Source organism: Pinus tabuliformis, chromosome 4_1 (assembly GCF_031772625.1).
Source record: "Pinus tabuliformis cultivar Carrire ecotype Pingquan chromosome 4_1, CPIR1, whole genome shotgun sequence".
Lineage (NCBI taxonomy): Eukaryota > Viridiplantae > Streptophyta > Pinopsida > Pinales > Pinaceae > Pinus > Pinus tabuliformis.
The window spans coordinates 225,213,589-225,235,993 of record NC_142303.1 but is presented as its reverse complement, the minus strand read 5'-3'; the positions used below and the strand labels follow the sequence as shown (position 1 = coordinate 225,235,993).

General features: G+C 38.5%; 1 pseudogene; it reads right to left on the bottom strand.

Annotated features, from left to right (window-relative positions):
* Positions 1-7,731: 7,731 nt before the first annotated feature.
* LOC149175054 (uncharacterized) lies at positions 7,732-22,093 on the bottom strand (annotated as a pseudogene).
* Positions 22,094-22,405: the final 312 nt, after the last annotated feature.

Here is a 22,405-nt window from a genome sequence, read left to right as displayed (position 1 = left end):
CTTGGCGCTCTTTCATTGGCTTCTTGCACCTGCAAAACGACAATATATCTATATATGAAAGAATCCATATGAGACAATTTAGACAATATCAATATATATAAGTAAGAAAGAATCCATATGAGACAATTTAAAAAAAAACAAGAGCACATAAAAGTCAAAATATGGTCATGGTTTAAGACAATATATTAAATATGGTTTGTAAAAAAAAACAACAAAAGACAAACGAATATTTAAAAAAACAAAGGTTGGTTGTTACAAATCATATTATATGGTCATATAGTGGGGAAACAACAAACCATATTAAATACAATGGTTTGTAAAAAAAAACAACAAAAGACAAACGAATATTTAAAAAAAACAAAGGTTGGTTGTTACAAATCATATTATATGGTCATATAGTGGGGAAACAACAAACCATATTAAATACAAAACCATAAAAAGCATATAGGTACAAGGTCCCAACAAACAATATTTTAATTTAAAAGTTAAAAAAGGGTGGTTAAGCCATATTAATGGCATATGTAACGAAGGGTATTAAATAATGTTGGAACGATATAATATAACGGGAATAAAACAAACCATAACCGCCTCCCAACCGTCATTAAAACGTTAATATGCCAAACTCCAATTATAAAAGCATAAAAAATTTGGTAATCGCACACCAATTTTGGGCAACCATGGGATTTGAATCGAGGCATGCCCCAACCTAAATTTGGCTCCCACCAACGGCCCATGGGCCACACGTTGGAAAATCTGCCATGGAGCTTATAAAACAAATCCTTTACACCATTCAACCAGAATGGAGCAGCGTTGAGCTAGACTAGAGCAGAACCTTGCCCAGACAGAGATGTGGAATCATGAATGTGGAGAATCTTAAGACGCTGAAAAGATTCTTTTGAGGGCCAGAGATGTCAGTGAGAGAATTTGTCAAGTTTATAGTCATTTTTGCACGTTTTTTCATTAGGAGTCAAACTGTGTAGTTTGTTTTCCCCTATGAGCAACATAAATGCAAGTGTCCAATAGCAAGGAACCTTTGGAGAATCTAGTGGAATCTAAAAGATTCCCTTGGCAACCGATTTTTGACAGTGTCGGAATGATGCCAACTTTATAGTTAATTTTCACAGAATTTCACAAGGAGCGTAATGGTGTGCTTAGAATCTTCATCCGAGTCGCGGATTTTTTTAGCCATCTTTAGGAAGGAATCTTCAAGATACCTGAGTGTCCAGAATTTGATGATATCTGAAAGGGGAAAAGTTGATAGTCGTTTGACACGATTTTGTGCCACGAGATCAGCGGTATAGTCCATTTTAGCAGCTGAGCTTTGAATTTTTCGGCTATCCCTGAAAGTGGAGGCATAAGATGCAGTTATGTCATGCTTTCTTTTGATTTGTTGAGATGATGTTATTGTTTTTGGGATCCCTGATTACCATTATGTTGAGGGATACTTGTATGCCATATCTTGTGAGAATTTGTTAGCTTGTCATGCTGAAGGAAGACCCATTTGAGTGAGAGTTCCTAAAGGACGTCTCATGGAGAGACATGCCACTCTTGTTGAGGGAATCTTCCCATATGAGTGAGAGTTCCTAAGAACATCTCGTGGAGAGACAAGCCACTCTGGTTGAGGGTATTTATCCTTATAATGAAAAATAACATACCATGTACATCATCATCATTTGCAGCATTTAATGAAGCGACCTCCCCACTCTTGACACCAGGGCCCAGAGACGTAACCCACACTGGGTGAACTCCATTATCAATGTGTTTGTGTTCGTGATTTGATGGTTGTCTTTATGTTTCTTCTTCTTTTAAGTATGCACATGTGATTTTTCAATAATCTTTCATATGCAATTCTGCTGACATCACAGAAGTAAGAGATCTTGGATAATTCCGGTAGTTGAAGAGATCTGGATCACCCAATGACAATGAAGTTCACTTTCATGTTTAGATGGAGCTATAATTAAGCTATACTTGGTAGGATGAATATAATTCCTTTGTTAATAATCATTAGAGGAAAGTGATATGAAAGGTTGATGGCCCAAATCATGTCACATTTTGGCTCCTTTCCATTTAGGAAAATGAAAGATCAATTTCATGAAGATACAAAGAAGAAGAGTAACCAAGAGTTACTTGAAGATCTCTAGGAAGGACTAGTAGCTGATGTATTGATGAATACACACTAGAAATCTTCCCAATTGAAAGGAAGTGAAATAATCTCTTCTATGATTTAGAGAGAGTAATAAGTCTCCTTAAATGTTTAAGGAGGAGCAAGGATCTATTCCCTAATCAAGAGGGAATAAGGATCACCTCTCTAGGTTGAGAGGGAGTGGTGTTAAAGACATCATATTTTCTTTTTCATGTGTCATGCACTAGGCTAGAACTAATAATTTTACGTCTAAGTGAAGGCCATGGAGATAGAATGGTGAATGAAGGATTGCATAAGCATCAGGGATTGATATTCCTTGAGGATAGAATCCAAGATAGGAAGTTGAGCAAAATTGTTTGAGGATTGAACATGTATCCAAGACGAGAGTGGTCAAAGAGGACTTATATTCTTTGAGGATTGATAATCCAAGATAAGAATAGTCCTAGAAGGATATACCTAGTGAATATCCAGATGGGGTATGTACCTTGAGAGGTAGTGTGGTGTCTCACATAAAGCCTCCCATCATTTTTCTCTAATATAAATAGATCTTGTCAAAGTTAAGGACTTACTATGTCAACAATGTTGGTTATGATGATGGCTTACCAATTAGACTCTTCTTATGAGAAGTTTTCAGTTTGAGAATATTCTTGTACCAATTGTACAATTATGAATACTTCCTTAGTTAAGAGGGAGTGTTGAAAAACATAACTAGTTTCAGTCTTCATAATTGTCATTGTACTCATATCATTATGTATATCTTATATAACAAGAAAAAAATAAAGAAACATATTATTTTCAAGCATCGGTTTCATGCTTCTTTTAGTTGGTCCTCTAGGTTAAGCATGTTCTTCATGCTTCTAAGGTTTTGTCATGCCATAATATTTATTGTCATGAGTCAAGAGAGTCAATATCATTTGTATAAGATCCATTTGGGTAAGTTGTAACATGAAATATAATTTATTTTTGTGTCAAGAAAGTGAAAAATACCTCCAAGCACAAGTCAGCCTTGCCAGTGACAAGTCGGCCTAGAAAAGGTTATTCAATTTCCATAGGTGTGTATATATAGAAGGAGTTTCGACCTCTTTTGGACACATTTGATATGCAATCACAAGAATTTTGATATGTAGTATAAAAAGAACATATTCAAGAGAAAAAGTCAAGGGGAGGAAGACAAGTATAGAGAAAAGTTGGAAGACCTCTAATTTGGACCATATCTGCTCAAATGTGCAAAAATAAGGGTTTTCTAGGCAAGTTACAAGACCTAAAGTTGCAGGCTGAGTTGTAGAATTGAGAAAAGGACCAAAACTGTGATTTGACCCAGTTTTACTTTCGTTTAATTTGAAGACATTAATTTGTTTGAGGAAGAATCTCTTGGAAGGCTGACACACGTAAGAAGGCTAGGGTTTTTTCTGTCTACAGGGAGCCAAAGTTTCATATCTGAAGTAAAGGATCGAATACTGTAATTGAAGTAGCTCAAGGAAAGTTTGACACTTGTTGACCTTGAAGGATTTGAATAACTTGAGAAAGAATTTCTTGGAGGGTTGACTCAGTGCTTGGAGGAGGTCTTGAATTTGGTCTTGGGTCTTGTTTTTCTTGTTTCATTAGATTTTATAAGAAGAGGATATTCTTTTTGGGTTTTCACTTGGAGGGGTTTTTCCCTGGCTTGGAGCCTATATTTGTGTCTATTGTTTTTATGGTTTATTCTCTTGATAATTTTTTTATGAAGAGAACTTAAATAAGAATATAAAGAAGCTAATATAAGATCACAAACTTTTATCAAGGAAAAGGAGAATTGTTTTAATATGCTGCACTAGTAGATTCTCCAACAAGGGAAAGCTGGATCTAGGAGACATCACTCAACTATAGATCATCTTGTTACTCTTAGGATCGTTACAGAGGAATGTCACAATAATAAGAATAATCTCTTCTATTTTTTTGTTGACTTTGAAAAATCTTTCGACATTGTTCCTCCAAATAAGCTATGGAAAAGGCTAGAAGAGATAATGGTTCCTCTCAAGCTGAGGACTGCAATGATTAGGCTATACAAGAATGTTATTTCCAAGTGTAGGACCACTGAGGGTTGGTACGAATAAATTACATGCATTATCGAAGTTAAGTAAGGATTTCCCTTATTCCCTATCGTTTTTGGCATTTACATTGATAAGCTAGAAGAGTGTTTGAAAGCTGCAGGATGTGATGGCCCCATGCTCACTGATATGGTCATTACTCTTATCGTTTATGCTAACAAAGTCATTCTTTTAGATAGGAGCCACGGAAATATCAACAATAAACTCATAATCCTCTAAGGTTACTACTCCAAAATAGGTATAAGTGTTAATACCGACAAGACTAAGGTTGTGATAATTAAATCCAAAAATATCAACTATGATAATTTCATTTATAATAATAACGACTTAGAGAAAGTTTCTTCATACAAATATATGGGAATTGACATTCATCATCAGCTCAATTGTAATTATAACATTGAGAAAAGGGTAATTAGAGGTCGAAAAGCTTATTATGGGCTTGAAAATAATTCTAAGTTGTAGGTTTTAACCCTGTACAAAAATTACTTGCAGACAAATTCTAAAAGATAGAAAATAAACAATGATAAGAATATAAAACAAATACATAGATATTTCCCTTGCATCCCAAAAACATGACTACCAGATTGATTTTTCATTATGTTCCTTTCAATGTTACAATACATATATATACATGTTGAACCATTCATAAACCCCAATCCATTAACCTTGGATTAGAACATAATCATAGTTCCCTTGACCATATCTACAAAATACCATGGGAAGAAAACCATCATGCCCAAAACCATGTGCAAAATCCATGCGCAAAATCCATGCACAAAACCATAGGTAGGTCTGTCCACCTAATATAGGGTCCAAAAAAAATTTCTCGGGGTGCTGTCTTAGACCCTGTGCAGGGGGGAACCACCCCCCTGAAACCCCCCTATAGGGAGGGCTACATCCCACCTATGAACTCCCCTGCTACACCAATGCAACGAATAGACGGAGCTACCAGCCCCCCGTGACCCCCTCATACTTACGATTAGTCATGGAAATAATATAACATACACCCAAAAAAAGTTGATAGATCTTTGGGAATGGAGTAAAACAAAAACCTCTTTGAGACTCTTGTCACCCCTTTTATTTTATATGGATGTGAGGTTTGGGGTTGTAGTATATCTAGAGAATCATGGAGGAATATTTAGATGATCCAAATGTAATTTATAGCCTAGAACCTCAAGATTAAAGGGAATACTCCCTTCCCTATCCTCTTGATTGAAGCTAGTCTTTCCCCCATTGAAAGCATAACTATGAATAGGTATCTTATGTATAATAAGAAGCTATACAACAAGGAAGCCAATATGTTTCATAAAATTGCTTCTAACTTTAGCTAATACCCCCACCTCTAGCTCAAGAGAAACTAGCATAAGTATGCTCAATATTGGCTTAACCATTGGGGGATAAAGTAGGAGATCATCTTGAATAATAAGGATAGTATTACAAATAATATTACTTCCAAATTTAAGGATAAGTTGAGGGATGATAAGGATTTAGAGGGAAAAGGAAGCTAAGGTGAAATAAGGGTGTGGTAAATCCCAATCTAAAAAACCAAAATTATCTTTCTATCTTGACTAGTGCTAAGAAGAAAATGAACATTGCCAAGAGAATTACTAATTCTCATGAGCTTCAAAGTGAAACCAGGCATTGGTCTATTCCTAAAACACCTTGGGATGAAATAGTCTGTAACCTTTACAACACTAAGAGGATTGAATATGAAAATAACTTTCTCTTGGGCCACCCAACTCTTACTCACATCCATTCTAGTTTTCAAAATCTTTGCCACACTACCAACCTTTTGGACTTGTTAAGCGAGAAAAACTAGGGTGATCTAGGAATGCTTCTGCACCTTCTTTTCAATCATAGAAATAAAATGTTAAATAATCTCAAGTAATATCTTACTTTATTAAGGTCCTACTGATGAGGAAAAATGTCTTGCCAACAGTTAGGGGGTCTCCCCGGTGTGAATTCCCAATTAGACCTCACATTGTTTGGGATAGGATCCCCATCAAGTATGTGGGTCGACTGCCACCATGATTGTTTTTCTCCTCGTTGTCAAATGTGGAGATGTTAAAGCAAGGGAAGGAATGAAATGCTCGAAGAATGGGGATGAGATCAAATCACGACTGATAACTTGCAAAATGGGATACAAGAATATAACATCAAAACAATAAGAATAAGCATGCCTCAATAAAGAGTTCGTGAGCTAAAGCCATCTCAGACATACATGAAGAGGAAAGTGCCAGGAGTTAATTCCAAATAATTTCACAATAAGTTACCGACATAGCGTGAAATAAGAAAGAAAATATTTAAAGTAGACATGCAAACCATTAACCATGAATTAGTTCATTAACATATCAACCACATGAGAGCACACATAAAAACACAGTGGAACTACTAGACGACCAATATAACCACAATGAATATGCATGGGAATCAATGTTGAAGGTGAAGAAATTCTCATTATTCATGATACAATTTCAAGTACATGTTCAACGAGTCCATCAAAGTGCAGTAATGGAACATGGGTTTTTCACACCTCCTTTAGTGAAAAACCCTAGCATCACCACAACTCATCTACTATCTGCCAAGAGTTGTGTGCCTATATCTCCTCAAGCACAAATAAAATCTCTAATGTTATCCCAGCTTAAGTGCTAAATTCATCTACAAATGAGGCATAACAATATATTTATAGAAATGAGGTGATTTTTCACCTACCATGACTTTTCATTTACTCTCATGACTCTTGGACTTCCTCTTGACTCCTTAATTTCTAGTGACTTTTGTTTTATAATATGAAAAAATAGTTTTTACAACAAAAGGAAGGTCATGACATATTCACACATGCTTTGAACCCAAATCCTATTGAGAATGTCGTTGCAAGCCTTGAGAAAAATTCCCTTGTTGCTATTAAACAGTCCTAGAAACCTAGATGGAGCCAATTCACCTATTTCCACATTTGGTTCTCATTAGCATTAATACTCTCTACCTTTAATGATATAACATAACTTCGTGAGCAGGAGTAGCATGTGGGGATGTCTTGAATACCCTGTTGAGTCCTTCTATAGAAAGACAAACCCTGGTTGTGCAACAACAAAATTAATACTGACATAATCACCAAGCCAATAGTGGTAATTATGAGGGTAAATGATTTCAAAGCAACCCAACCTTCGATATGGGGTTCCTTGTATACTTCTTCCCATATTCCAAACATGGGATAAATAATGCCTAAACCATCATATACCAAAAATAAGGTTAAACAAGATAAGGCATCCCAAATCAATAACTTCATCTCAGATCTGTTCAGAGCCTACATAGCATATAAAGAAACATGGCCACTACATCTTCCCACAAGTGAACAAGGAGAACATATTTTTCCACATTAAATCATTCTTGTGAATGAAAGCTAAGACCTAAGTTAATGACATCTATTTCCTGACCTGAAGTACAAGTGCCTAATGTTGACATAAGTGTATTTGTATGAGTTAACTCTGATATAGAATAATCTCAACGGGAAGATCCATCATAAGACTTGGCTAATGGGTTCAGACCACCAATTTTATATGAGCATAGGGTTGCAAAAATGATTTCCAGGGGAACAATAAGAAGGGAATAAGGTATCATGCAGAATCCAATAGAGATGAATCTACTGTAAGAGCTTAATAAGTACAAAAAGAAAGACTAGTGAAACTTTTTGAGAAAGTTATTTACTGAACGTACAACCCTTTCAAGAATCTTACCAATCTTTACAAGATATGATATGCGAGTCATTTCATTTTCAAGAGAGAAACAAAAAGACACTTCAAGAGTTATTGCACCCACTTGGTAATTCAGAAAAGAACCATGTGCACCTGTAGGTATACCCAATTCCTGGTGATAAATAGTGCTAGCAAGACCTACAACATCCTAAAAATATTCTTTAGAAGGAAAACCAAATTTCACTCTAGGTTTAAGGTAAATGCTACTTTTCCCAACCATTCCAATATCTCACCTAAATCAAATAGTCATTTCCAAATGAGCATGAAAAATAATGACTCCACTCTAGTATGTAACCCTTGTCTGTGAACTGCTAAAATTCACAACATTAATTAGGTTTAAATTTTGCATTTGTCCATTGGATGCCTCTGCATGAATATTCGGGTTATCTTTATCAGTTTGGATATGATTTTCCTTAACTTTATAGAATAAAGCAATAACAATCATCCATGCATATCCATGCATGTTTAAAGTCATCTAATGTGTTATAGTCAATCTGTTTATAAGAGGGTTCTTTTTCCTTTGTGGGATGTAGGCCATAAACAAGTGATTATGACTTCAAAAATGAAGATGAGCGATAAAATATAGGTTCATGATATTACTTCAGCCATACTGCAACAACAACATGAATTCCATATTTCAAGTCTGAAGCTAGCCAAACAAAATCTTTAGCAAGCCAAATAGTTCTACTGAATAAATAGAAGATGAATATACCAAACCTGAAGAAAATACATCCCCTATATGAATATTGTTTGAAAGAATAGGTGTGACCAACACAATTTCTTCTTTCCCAAGTTTTGAATCTATCGCTGCTAACATTTCCTCTTCACACTACTCAGAAAAATAACTTCGGTAACCCTTGTCTAGTCGAAAGTTGGGCTCACAATTTCCACTTCTATCATAAGTTGTATTTGTGTACAACAACAATGATAGGGATTGAGCATGCATTTTGTGACCTCAACATAATTGTCATTCAAAGCTACAACAAAAATCATTAAAATTCACCCAAAGACATTAAGCTTATCGTTTAAATCTAGAATGGGTGTTGTTTTTATGAAAGGTTCAAATTCATCGCCTTGATCCTCTGAATTAGTGATCCCTAGCGTGAATTTTTCATGCTTTGGATTGAACATAATAATTCGATCCATATGTTGCTCAGTTCCACTTACCCCTCTCCCTATAGATAACCATTAGAAAAAACATAAGAAAGATGATGATCAATTTGCAAAATATAATGGTGGAAATATTAATATGGGCAGTCCCTTTTTTTTCTTTCTTTGTTGTGATAATGTATGTAGCTCAATTCTCCCCAATTCCCCTAACTTGTCTCAAAGGTTTCTGTTCTTGATTTCATTGGGTCATGGTCACAAATTGCATTTCCAAGGTTTCATTGAGAGATTGTGCTAAACCTTACATTAGAGAAATTTTGAGGTAAAAAATGGTCTCAAAACAAAAATGTACAACCAAAATCAAATTTATAAGAACCAATAGGATTGAATATGATGATGTCAACCATGGGGGATGATTCACCATTTTTGGAGTAAAAAAGTAAAAATATAAAAAAATAAAAAACTACCTTTTCAACTCATATTTTCAACTTATCTCCCTACAATTTTACTCAGATTTCGAGTGGGAGTATTCATTGGATTCCAAATTTAATTCCTCATCCAAGGAGTACCCATGTTGCATACTTTTTATGGACCCTACTACACGAAAAAAGAGAAATACATGAAAATCATGATTAAAATCAAGTTTTTCATGCATTTATCATTTTTCGTGTTGTAGGGTCCATTGAAAGTATGCAACATGGGTACTCCTTGGATGAGGAATTAAATTCCGCACCCAAGAAGTGTTTCCGCTCTAAATTTGAGCAAAAGTGTAGGGATATCAATTGAGAATACGAGTTGAAAATTAATTTTTCCTTTTTTTGTTCCATATGAATTTGATGATGTAGCCTAATCTTATTTTATTTTTTCTACTATTATTTTATAATATTCCTTAGGAGGCCCATTTTAGAACTCAAAATTTCTCTAATGATTGAATGCGACAAGCTTAGGTCACATTTCTAGAATGTGATGAGGAGGGAGCAAGTCACAGGTTGAGACTCTAGCTTAGTCACACTTTCAAGAGGTAGTTACACTTCAAACTAACAATGCAATTTGTGATTTGATGGAAGAAGTTACAGGCTTGGTCGCACATTGGAATCTTAATGGTGTTTTGGACTACACTAGGCAAAGTGCGCTTCTCCATGTAAGCACCTTTGAAGCTTTAATTGTTTTCCCTTTTTCAAAATTATTAGTCTTTGTTTGGATCTGTTATGAAACTAGCTCACAAAAAGATAGAAAAGATAGATCAATGCCTTAGAATTTAGCCTCTTCAAGGGGGCAACCTCCTTTACATTACAAAAATGAATGCTGAGCCGACAAGGATTAACCAAAAACAACTTACTAGAGTAGGTGATACTAGTTAGCACGCAAGCGTTGTGTTTTCATCAAGGTTCACTTCGAACATCACGTATTTTCCATTGGTGTACCATGGACTGAAGATAACAAGTTCTACATATAGAGATAGGACGACAGATAACCAAGTATTGATAACTGCACAAGTCCTCTTTCACTTTACCTTCTCTTGTTTCAAGATTCATACATGGTTTCATGCGAAACTAACCCTCAAATGTAAACAAGCAAACAAACAACCAAAAGAGTGAAGAGGAGAAGCAAAATGTGAAAGCAAAGCGAGTAAGCAAACAAGCAAGAAAAAAAACAAACAGACAAGGCAAGAAGTAAACATGCATGCAAGAAAACAAGACAAGAAGCAAACACTACTCCTACTCCTAAGCTAATGGTGCATGGGTCTGATCACGTGAAGTGATATTTCCAATGCAACCATCGGCGCATTGGTCGACCCATGTTGGTGAAGGCATGGTTCGCGAACAACGCAATCACGTGAACCAGCAAACATGGAAGATATAAAAATGAAGACAAACACACTCTGAGTCTAAATGCATCCACATAACATAGATGAGTGTATGCGTGTGACATGCAATCTATGGACATACCATTGTGTTGTGCGATACTGCGTGCAGATGTTAAGTGTTGTCATTCACTGCTTTACAAGTTACCAATTGCCAGAATACATAAGAGAAGTCAAATTCGAAGCAATTTCCCAAGCCATAGAAGTTATCAGAGCCAAATAAGCCCCTCTCCATTGTATAGTGCTCGTGATAAGATTTACAACGGTATATGGAAGTCCAAAAACAGACTCCTCGATCAGAAGTTAAAGAAGATTAAAGATACCCTGGGAAAGCTAGAAAGAAAAGAGAAATAGCCTAAAGGAAATGGCTCATCGCAAATCGGCTATCAGCGGGGTCCCAGGCACAGGATTACGGTTTATCGATGGTTCATGGTGCTAAACGACGATATCGCAGTCCCGTAGTCCTGCATCCCGCAATCCCACATTATCGACACATCGACGAGACAGAGAGGTCACCACTCCTAAGCTTTGTGATATCGCGACTTTTTGTGATATAATGTGAGATCATCGGGAAGGTCCAAAAAGGCTTAACAAAGGAAATGCATGCAAAAAATAGGAACAGGCCACCCCCTTTCTCTCTCTCTTCCATGTGGCGGTACGGAAATCTGTGATCGGTGGTTGTACGGTGTCGGAAATTGGTGGAGTAAAGGGGCTACAACTTTAAAAACCTTGCGATATTGCCGATTTGCGATACAGTGTTAAATCGTTGGGGAGGGGCCGATTCTATTTAACAAAGGAATTCATGGAAAAACCAAGGTCGAGCAGGCCATTTTCTCTCTCCTCCAAGGGGGCCACATGGCGCAATATGATTGGTCCCTATGACTAACATGGTAGCTGACATCATCAATGACGTGGTAGTACGGAGGACACATAGCATTCCAATTCAGCATTTTTAGGGGTCTTATAGGGGCATTTTCAAGTGACATGTGTCACCACTCACATGGTGACACATGGTAGTGATGACATCACCCTCGTAGATCGATGATCGGTGATCGCACAAGTTAAGTCACTCCTACACCATAGTCTACTCTGGCTTGTGATTGTGATGTGGGGGAAGTCCCCCAATGCGATATTTTATACATTAGATTTAAAGGGCCGTCTATTCCACCCCTTTTTAAAGGTTGCATGTTCATTCAACACCCCTCCTCCAGATGCGATGCATTCTATATACCATCGCGTCTGGACAAGTCGGCCCACCCCCGTAGATTGGCGATTGCAAGGTTCAAAAGGAAATCTCAGTGGTAACCCTCGGAAAGCGCCGAAGTGAAGGATTTCATATAACAAAGGAAAAAGGCCCCAGATAAGAGCCTGAAGGCCTTAGTGCCTGAGGAGTTAGCAATTGGTCGCAACCCCTGGTCATATGAAGGAAACAACGGAAAGATGCTATACCAAAAGGGGCCTAAGGGGAATTCAAAATGCGCTTGTTTCGTGATATTTCGGTGATAAAGGTCTGCACCCGAAAGACTTCTTGCTACATCGTAAATGCATCCCCAGGCAGAACAAAAGCATGATACATATATTTTAAAGACCGATGGGTCGGCAGCTCCAGCATTAAATAAGAGTATGGTGCAACGATGCACCAGTATCAAGGGCTCAGGAGCGCTTAATGATTCGCATGGGGCTCCACTCGACTTCAGAGAAAGAACTAATCAAGTAGTTAAGGCAGAATTGATAGAAACTGGTCGAGCAGCAGGGTAAGCGCATCATGACAGAGACATGGCTTGATTTGTGGGCTCCACCGGAACATCAGGGGGACACCTCCTCCATCATCTTTTCATTTTCCTTCTCTTTCTCATTAGTTTGTAGTTTCTTTATTTTGAAGAAGGGATCTAATCCCGATTGTAATAATTTTGGGCAACAACGCCTTACATAGGTCGAGATAGCTAGTCTAGCAGACAGTTGGAGCTCTGGCTCAGATATTTTATTTCAACTATAATCCAAGCTCCCCCTCTTCTTACAAATACGGGGAAGAAAAACTTATTCAAGGTTCTGGAATATCTCACCCACAGGGTCTAAATTCTAAGATGCCACTTTTGGTTCTATTTGTTTATTCATGGGGGAATTGATTGATATTGTGTTGAATGTTATGTACTGGTATGTTGGACTCATATTAGATTAAGGAAACTCCCTGGTGATTCCAATCATGATAAATGTGAAGCATGTTTCATCTTGGTAAATCTCATTTTATTTGTGTTTTCCCCTCTCTGAAATAGTGTAATGAAGTTGAGGTTTCTCCCTGATTGATGGATTTATTTAGGCTACTAAATAGAGAACAATACCTGTGTTATAATCCATATTTACTTGTGTTATTACTAGCATATAGTACCTGTAGAAATTATAGATTTACTAGTGTATTTTATTAACCTGCAGTACCTGTGGTAGCTCAGATTTACTTATGTTGTTGGAAAATAATGATACCCATATTATATTTGGCCTAAAACCTTCTTTTGTGCTCCACTGTTTCTATCACTCCACCTCCTTCCTCTTCCATATTTCTACTGGAACATTGTTGCTAAGGATTCTATTTGTTACATCCCAAAGCATCTATTTCCCTCCTTCCTCTCTTCCTCTCCACTATTACTACAACTTCAATATTAAGTTGTCTCATTGTTGTGTGTCAGCCACCAGAAGAAGACATTTCTCTTTCAGATTGCCCCGATATACCCCACGCATTTGGATCCACGTGTTGGTTTGATTCTACCTTAATGAAGACCTATTGAACCAAGCCCTTTTATTATCTTTTTATTACATGACAATTGGAATGCTGAAAAACCCCCTCACAGATAATCTTCTATGCACTCCTGTACTTAAGATGTCCTAGGAACTAGTCTATAATCAACCCAGAGGTTATCTCTAGGAGGCTTTCTATCTCTCCTGTAACACTTATTTTGCTGGTGCGATTTGAAGCGACAACATATTTCTTGCATTGTTTCCGGGGAACGGATTATAATATTTTCCCCTGGGTACGACAAAATTTTATATTTTCCTCTATTAGGTGAGAGAGGAAAGTGTGGGTTGAAGATCTCTCACCTTGGCGACTCCACTATTTCAATTCTATGATAAACATCCTGGTGACTCAACTGTCCATATCTCTATTTGATCATCCTGGCTTTCAAGTAGCCCCATATTCACTCTGATGCTATAGGAGTCGAAAACTCTCCATACTTTTGAAACTAAAATCACTCATATTGGGAGGTTTTCGAGATGGCCATTCCTACATTCCTGGCCAACCAATTTTCCCCACTAGATTTCTCTTCTATTGCCGGCTATCCCAATCATGTCCCTGCATTTCATGTGTGGGATACCTATTTGCCTAGATTGAGTGGGAACACAGAGAGAAGACCTGACCAACACCTCAAAGACTTTCATGAATGCATGGAGCAACAAGGTATTCTTCTTGAAGATGTACAAATGAAGTTGTTCAAGTGGTCTTTAGATGAGGATGCTATAATTTGGTTTAAAATGATACCTCGTAGCAGCATATCTTACTTGAAATGTTTTCATACAACATTCCATCAATATTTCAAAAGATTTTATCGACCGAATGCTCTATTTTAAGATTGTTGCGTGCATTTTAACGATGAAGACATTCCTAAGGTCGAAGACCCTGCTGAAGATGTTTGTGGAGCCCCGCTCCAAGAAAACATCCACTCACATCAAGAAGCATCACCCAATGAGCAAGAAAGAGAAGAAGGAAACATCATCAGACTGCAAATAAACCCTCAGAGGTCTGATTCGTCCGATTTTGATGTTTCTCCTTCTTATGACATATATGACTCTGATGGAGAGTGAAGTGATGTTGAGCCACAATGCTCCCTATCATGGGAAGTTGTGCAAGAAGACGAAGCCTATTAGGAAGTCAACATGGAGGCTCTAGTTTACAAAGCACATCCTACACTAGGAGAACAAGATCAAGAACTTCCTTTGGTTTATGATTCATATCATTCAGAGGAGGATGAGATGGTCGAGGATTGTCAAATGGATTTTTTTACCATCAAGTGGGGAGAAAGCTTCGAGGAACAAGTTTTGCTTAAAAAATCTAAGGCCGAGGAGATAAATAGTGTTTGTGGCTGCCCTTACCAAGAGGATATTCGTTAGAAGAATGCTCATGAAAAGGAGGCAGATGCAAACTTTCCTTGTTAATTCCATGACCCTGTAGCTGAGTACATGAGCATATTCTTAAGTTAGCAACATAGGTTATGTCTAGAGAATGCATCAAGCTTTTCATTTGCAGATTTTTCATGGTGCCTACCTGTTTTAATTTTTATTTTTTAGCAATGTGAAGGCATAAAGGCCAGTACTCTAATGTTGGCCTAGCTCAATTGGAGGGTTGAACTCACTTAGGTGAATTGAGCCTTGTGCATAAGCAGGAATGTATATAAATAAGCTCACTAGATGAGAATTTGATTTCTAATTGTTAGAATTTTTATTTCTGCATTTTAGTTTGAGGAGGAAGTGACTTGTTGCAAACAAAGGTTCATGGAATTTTATGTAAGTTCATATATTTTTGACTCCATGCTCAATGGTGAAGGATACTAGTCTGCAGGTTCTCAACACCTTGCCAACAAGGCACTGTCCCCAGTAGGAGCCAATGTTGTCACTCACTGCTTTACAAGTTATGGGTGACCTCCTGGGAAGTCTTGGTTACCGGGTGCAAGCCCCGGAAGTGATGATTGATGCTATGTGATTCGTTCTCCACATTTCACTAGTTTCAATCCCACTTCTTCACCCCTGTGAGCATCACCCGATGCAATGAGTGCTAACTGAACTATTCAAAAATCATGAGAAATTAGTCAGTTACGACTACCTCTCATGGAAATGGTCATACGTTTGAATGACTTACTTAACGCAGTTGAATCCCAAAAAATGATATCTAATATAATGCACTGCGTAAATCCCCCATACTTAAATTAAAAAAGAGTCAAGGGATCTCTACTTGAATGGTTCATGAGGCACAATACTTGCTAAGGTTTTGCAAATGGGGTAGCAAGCTAAGTGGGCTTGATTGTGGGGAAAAACTCCACAGTTAAGCGCGCTTGAGCTAGAGGAGTTCTGGGATGGGTGACCTCCTGGGAAGTCTTGGTTATCGGGTGCAAGCCCCGGAAGTGATGATTGATGCTATGTGATTCGTTCTCCACATTTCACTAGTTTCAATCCCACTTCTTCACCCCTGTGAGCATCACCCGATGCAATGAGTGCTAACTGAACTATTCAAAAATCATGAGAAATTAGTCAGTTACGACTACCTCTCATGGAAATGGTCATACGTTTGAATGACTTACTTAACGCAGTTGAATCCCAAAAAATGATATCTAATATAATGCACTGCATAAATCCCCCATACTTAAAGTTATCAGTTGCTAGAATACATAAGAGTAGTGAAATTTGAAGCCATTTCCCAAGCCACAGAAGCTATTAGAGCCAAATCAGCCCCTCTCTATTACATAGTTCTCATGATAAGCTTTCCAGTGGTTTATGGAAGTCCAAAAACGGAGTCCTGGATCAGAAGTTAAAGAAGATTAAAGATACCCTTGGAAATATAGAAAAGCATAGAGAAATAGCCCAAAGGAAAAGGCTCATCACAAATTGGCTATCAGCGGGGTTCCAGGCACATCAGGGAAAATTTTAAGGATGGAAATTTATCTTAAAGTTTAGAAACATTGGCGAATCTTACTAGTCCTTGATATGTACACTTTAAAATGTTTGGTGATATATTTTTAAAAATACTCTAATATATAATTATTTTATCCATAGTCTCTATAATTTTGGTGATTTTTAAGGTAAAATAATTTTATACTATAAAATTTGGGCGAATCATTTTTAGAAAAAAATGGAAATTGGCGAAACTTTTTTTCTGGAAAAAGCACAAAAAATTAGCCATCCTGCGAATATTAGCCCCTAAAATTTTCCAAGGGGCACATGCTTATGGTTTATCAGCAGTTCATGGTGCTGAACACCAATATCGCAGTCATGCATTCCACATATCGACCATCCCGCAGTCCCTCATCCCGCACATCGTCCATCCCGTAGTCTCGCATTATCGTCACATCAACTACTCGGTGGGATAAAGAGGTCACCACTCCTAAGCTTTGTGATACCGTGACTTTTTGTGATATAATGTGAGATCGTTGGGAAGGGCTAAAAAGGCTTAACAAAGGAAATGCATGCAAAAAATAGGAACGTGCCGCCCCCTTTCTCTCTCTCCTCCATGTGGCGGTACGAAAATTGATGATCGACGGCTCTACGGTATCGGCAGAGTAAAGGGGATACCACTTTAAAAACTTTGAGATATCGGTGATTTGCGATACAGTGTTAAATCGTTGGGGAGGGGCCGATTCTATTTAACAAAGGAATTCACGGAAAAACTAAGGTCGGATTGGCCATTTTCTCTCTCCTCCAGGGGGGCTACTTGGCGCAATATGAATGGTCCCTATGGCTGACATGACAGTTGACATCATCAATGACGTGGTGGTATGGAGGACACGTGGCATTCTAATTCGATATTTTTAGCAGTCCTATAGGGGAATTTCTGGGTGACACGTGTCACCATTCACAGGGTGACACATGGCATTGATGATGCCACCCCCACAGATCATCGATCAATGATCGCATAGGTCAAGGCGCTCCTACACCTCAGTCCCTTCCGACTTGCCATTACAATGTGTGGGAACTCCTCGGATGCGATAATTTATACATTGGATTTAAAGGCCCATCGGGTCCGCCCTTTTTAAAGGCCACATGCTCATTCAACACCCCTCCTTCAGATGCGATACTTTATGTGATGCATTCTATATACCATCGTGTCTGGACAAGTTGGCTCGCCGCCACATATTGACAATCGCAGGGTTCAAAGGCAAATCTCATTGGCAGCCCTTGAAAAGCGTCGAAGTGCGAGCTTTCATATAACAAAGGAAAAAGGCCCCAGATAGGAGCGTGAAGGCCTTAGCGCTCGAGGACTCAACACTTGGTCATAGCCCCTGGTCATATGAAGGAAACAACAGAAAGGGGCTATACCAAAAGGGGCCTAAGGGGAATTCAGAATGTGTCTATTTTGTGATATTTCAGTGATAAAGGCATGCACCTGAAAGACTTCTTGTTACATCATAAACGCAACCCCATGTAGACCAGGAGCATGATACAGGTCTATTAAAGATGGATGGGTCGGCAGCTCTAGCATTGAATAAGAGTATGGTACGGCGGTGCACCAGTATGGGGGGCATGAGAGCAGTTAATAATTCGACATGGGTCTCCACTCGGCTCAAAGAAAGAACTAATCAGGCAGTTAAGGCAGAATTGATAGAAATTGGCTGAGCAGCAGGGGAAGTGTATCATGATAGAGACATGGCTTGATCAGGGGGCTCCACAGGAATAGCAGTGGGACACCTCCTCCATCATCTTTCCGTTTTCCTTTTATTTCTCATTATTTTGTGGTTTCTTTATTTCCAAGAAGGGATCTGATCTCGATTGTAATAGTTTTGGGCAAAAGCACCTTACATAGGTTTAGACAGCTAGTCTAGCAAATAGCTGGAGCTCTGACTCAGATATTTTGTTGCAATTGTAATCCAAGATCCCCATCTTCTTATAAATAGGGGGAAGAAACACTTATTCAAGGTTCCAGAATTTCTCACCCTGAGGTTCGGAATTTTGAGATGCCACTTTTGGTTCTATTTACTTATTCATGGGGGACTTCGATGATGTTGTTCTGAATGTTATGTACTGGTATGTTGGACTCATATTAGATTATTGAAACTCCCTGGTGATTCCAAGCATGATCAACATTAATCATGTTTCCTCTTGATAAATCTCATTTCATTTGTGTTTTCCCCTCTCTAAAATAGTGTAATGAAGTTGAGGTTTCTCCCTGATTGATGGATTTATCTAGGCTGCTAAATAGAGAACAATACCTGCCTTATAATCTAGATTTACTTGTGTTATTTACTAGCATACAATACCTATAGAAATTACAGATTTATTGGTGTATTTTATTAACCTGCAATACATGTGTTAGCTCATATTTACTTATGTTGTTGACAGATAATGATACCCATATTATATTTGGCCTGAAACCTTCTTTTTCACTCCACTGTTTCTATCACTCCACCTCCTTCCTCTTCCATATTTCTACTGGAACATTGTTGCTAAGGGTTCTATTTGTTACAGCTCGAAGCATCTATTTCCCTCCTTCCTCTCTTCCTCTCCACTATTACTACAAATTTAGTATTATTTGTTTCATTGTTGTGTGTCGACCACCAGAAGAAGAAATTTCTCTTTGAGATTGCCCTGATATACCCCCGCATTTGAATCCACGTGTTAGCTTGAGTCTACCTTAATGAAGACCTATTGAACCAATCCCTTTTATTATCTTTTTATTACATGACAATTGGAGTGTTGAAAACCCCCTCACAAATAATCTTCCATGCACTCCTCTACTTAAGATGTCCTAGCCATTGGTCTACAATCAACCTAAAGGCTGTCTCTAGGAGGCTTTCTATCTCTCCTGCAACACTTGTGCTGCTGGTGTGATTTGAAGCGAAAACATCTTTCTGGCACCATTGTCCGGGAACAGATTAGAATATTTTCCCCTGGGTACGACAAAATTTTACATTTCCTTTGTTCGGCAAGCAAGGGAAGTGTGGGTTGAAGATCTATCACCTTGGTGACTCCATTGTTTCAATTCTATGGTAAACATCTCGGCGAATCCACTGTCCATATCTCTATTTGATTATCCTAGCTTTCAAGTAGCCCCATACTCACTCTGATGCTACAGTAGCCAAAAACTTTCCCTACTTTTGAAACTAAAATCACTCATATAGGGAGGCTTTCGAGATGGCCATTCCTACATTCCTAGCCAACCAATTTGCCTCACTAGATTTCTCTTCTAGTGTTGGTAACGCCAATCATGTCCCTGCGTTTCATGAGTGGGATACCTATTTTCCTAGATTCAGTGAGAACACAGAGAGAAGACCTGACCATCACCTGAAATACTTTCATGAATGCATGGAGCAACAAGGTATTCTTCTTGAAGATGTACAAATGAATTTGTTCAAGTGGTATTTAGATGAGGATGCTAGAGTTTGGTTTAAAATGATACCTCGTAGCAGCATATCTTCCTTGAAATGTTTTCATACAACATTGCATCAATATTTCAAAAGATTTTATCCACCGAATGCTCTATTTGAATATTGTTGCACACAATTTAACAATGAAGAAATTCCCAAGGTCGAGGACCTTGCTGAAGATGTCTATGGAGCCTCGCTCCAAGAAAACATCCACTCACGTCAAGAAGATCACCCGATGAGCAAGAAAGATAAGAAGGAATCATCATCAGACTGCAAATAAACCATCAGAGGTATAATTTGGCCGATTTTGATGTTTCTCCTTCTTATGAAATATATGACTTTGATGGAGAGTCAAGTGATGCTGAGCCATAGTGCTCCTAGTCATGGGAAGTTGTGCAAGAAGAGGAAGCCCATCAGGAAGTCAGCAAGGAGGCTCCAGTTTACAAAGCACATCCTACACCTGGAGAACAAGATCAAGAACCTCCTATAGTTTAGATTCAAATCATTCAGAGGAGGATGAGATGGTCGAGGATTTTCAAATAGATCCATTTACCAGCAAGTGGAGAGAAAGATTCTGGAAACAAGTTTTGCTTAAAAAATATAAGACTGAGGATCTAAACAATGTTTGTGGCTTCCCTCGCCAAGAGGATATTCATCAACATACTGCTCATGAAAAAGAGGTAGATGCAAACTTTCCTTTTCAATTCCATGAACCTGTAGCTAAGTACATGAGCATATTCTTAACTCAGCAATAGAGGTTATGTCTAGAGCATGCATCAAAATTTCATTTGCATATTTTTCATGGTGCTTACTTGTTTTAGTTTTTATTTTTCAACAATGTGAAGGCATAAGGCCCAATACTCTAATGCTGGTCTAGCTCCATTGTGGGGTTTAAATCACATAGGTGAATTGAGCCTTGTGCATAAGTAGGAATGTATAGAAATAAGCTCACTAGTTGAGCATTTAATTTCTAGTTGTTAGAATTTTTATTTCTGCATTTCAGTTTGAGGAGGAAGTGACTCCCTGCAAACAAAGGTTCATGGAACTTTATGTAAGTTCATATATTTCTGACTCCATGCCCAATGGTGAAGGATACTAGTCTGCAGGTTCTCAACACCTTGCTAGCAAGGCACTATCCCAAGTAGGAGACAATGTTGTCACTCACCGCTTTACAAGTTATTAATTGCGAGAATACATAAGAGCATGGAAATTTGAAGCCATTTCCCAAGCCAAAGAAGTTATTAGAGCCAAATAATCCCCTCTCCATTACATAGTGCTCGTGATAATCTTTCCAATGTTATATGGAAGTCCAAAAACATAGTCTTGGATCAGAAGTTAAAGAAGATTAAAGATACCCTTGGAAAGCTAGAAAGCAAAGAGAAATAGTCCAAAGGAAAAGGCTCATCGCAAATCGGCTATCAATGGGGTCGTGGGCACAAGCTTATGGTTTATTGGTGGTTCATGGTGCTGAACGCCGATATCGCAGTCCTACATCCCTAGTCCCCCATCCCACATATCGGCCATCCCGCAATCCCACATTATCGGCACATCCGCTAATCGACAGGACAAAGAAGTCATCACTCCTAAGATTTGTGATATCGTAACTTTTTGCGATATAATGTGAGATCGCCGGAAGGGCCAAAAAGAATTAACAAAGGAAATGCATGCAAAAAACTGGAACGGGCCGCCCCCATCGTCAGATCACCTCTTCCAAAATCTTACGATCTTCGATTTCATCGCGCCGACAACTTGATCGAGTGATAGCGTGCGATGAGAGCGGTTTTTCTCTCTCATCCACTGCTACGTGTTGATCATTGAATGGAATCGCTCGGCCTCGGGCATTTACCACTTAGCACCCGAAAGTGGTGCCATGAAAACCATTACCGCCCGACCAAACCGCCCTTACCTGTTAAACGCCCGTGCAACTCCGTCGCCCGATAATCGTCCGACCTGTCCACTAAAGATCCAATGGCCCTAACATGCCCCACTCCCACCTCGGCCGATAGCCTCCGCTGAGCCATCTCCGCTGTTCCTTCCTCTGATTTGATGGTCATTCTTCTCACTCACCCCAAAAAGTCCATCTACCCATGCATTCCACGTCCTTTGACCATTCTGTTGCCCAAAGAAGGAGATGACCAGTTCTGCCAGCATCAGTTATAGTAATATCCCCAAACACCATATTTAACATAAAGCATGGCCAAAGGAGAAAAGGACATAGCACGACTCTGTAACTAAATTTATCAGTCATGGACTCCACTAGTACGAAGACTCCAGCCGCCTAAAGGACAACACAACACCTGAACAGATTGAATTCACCCACTTAAAAAGCAACC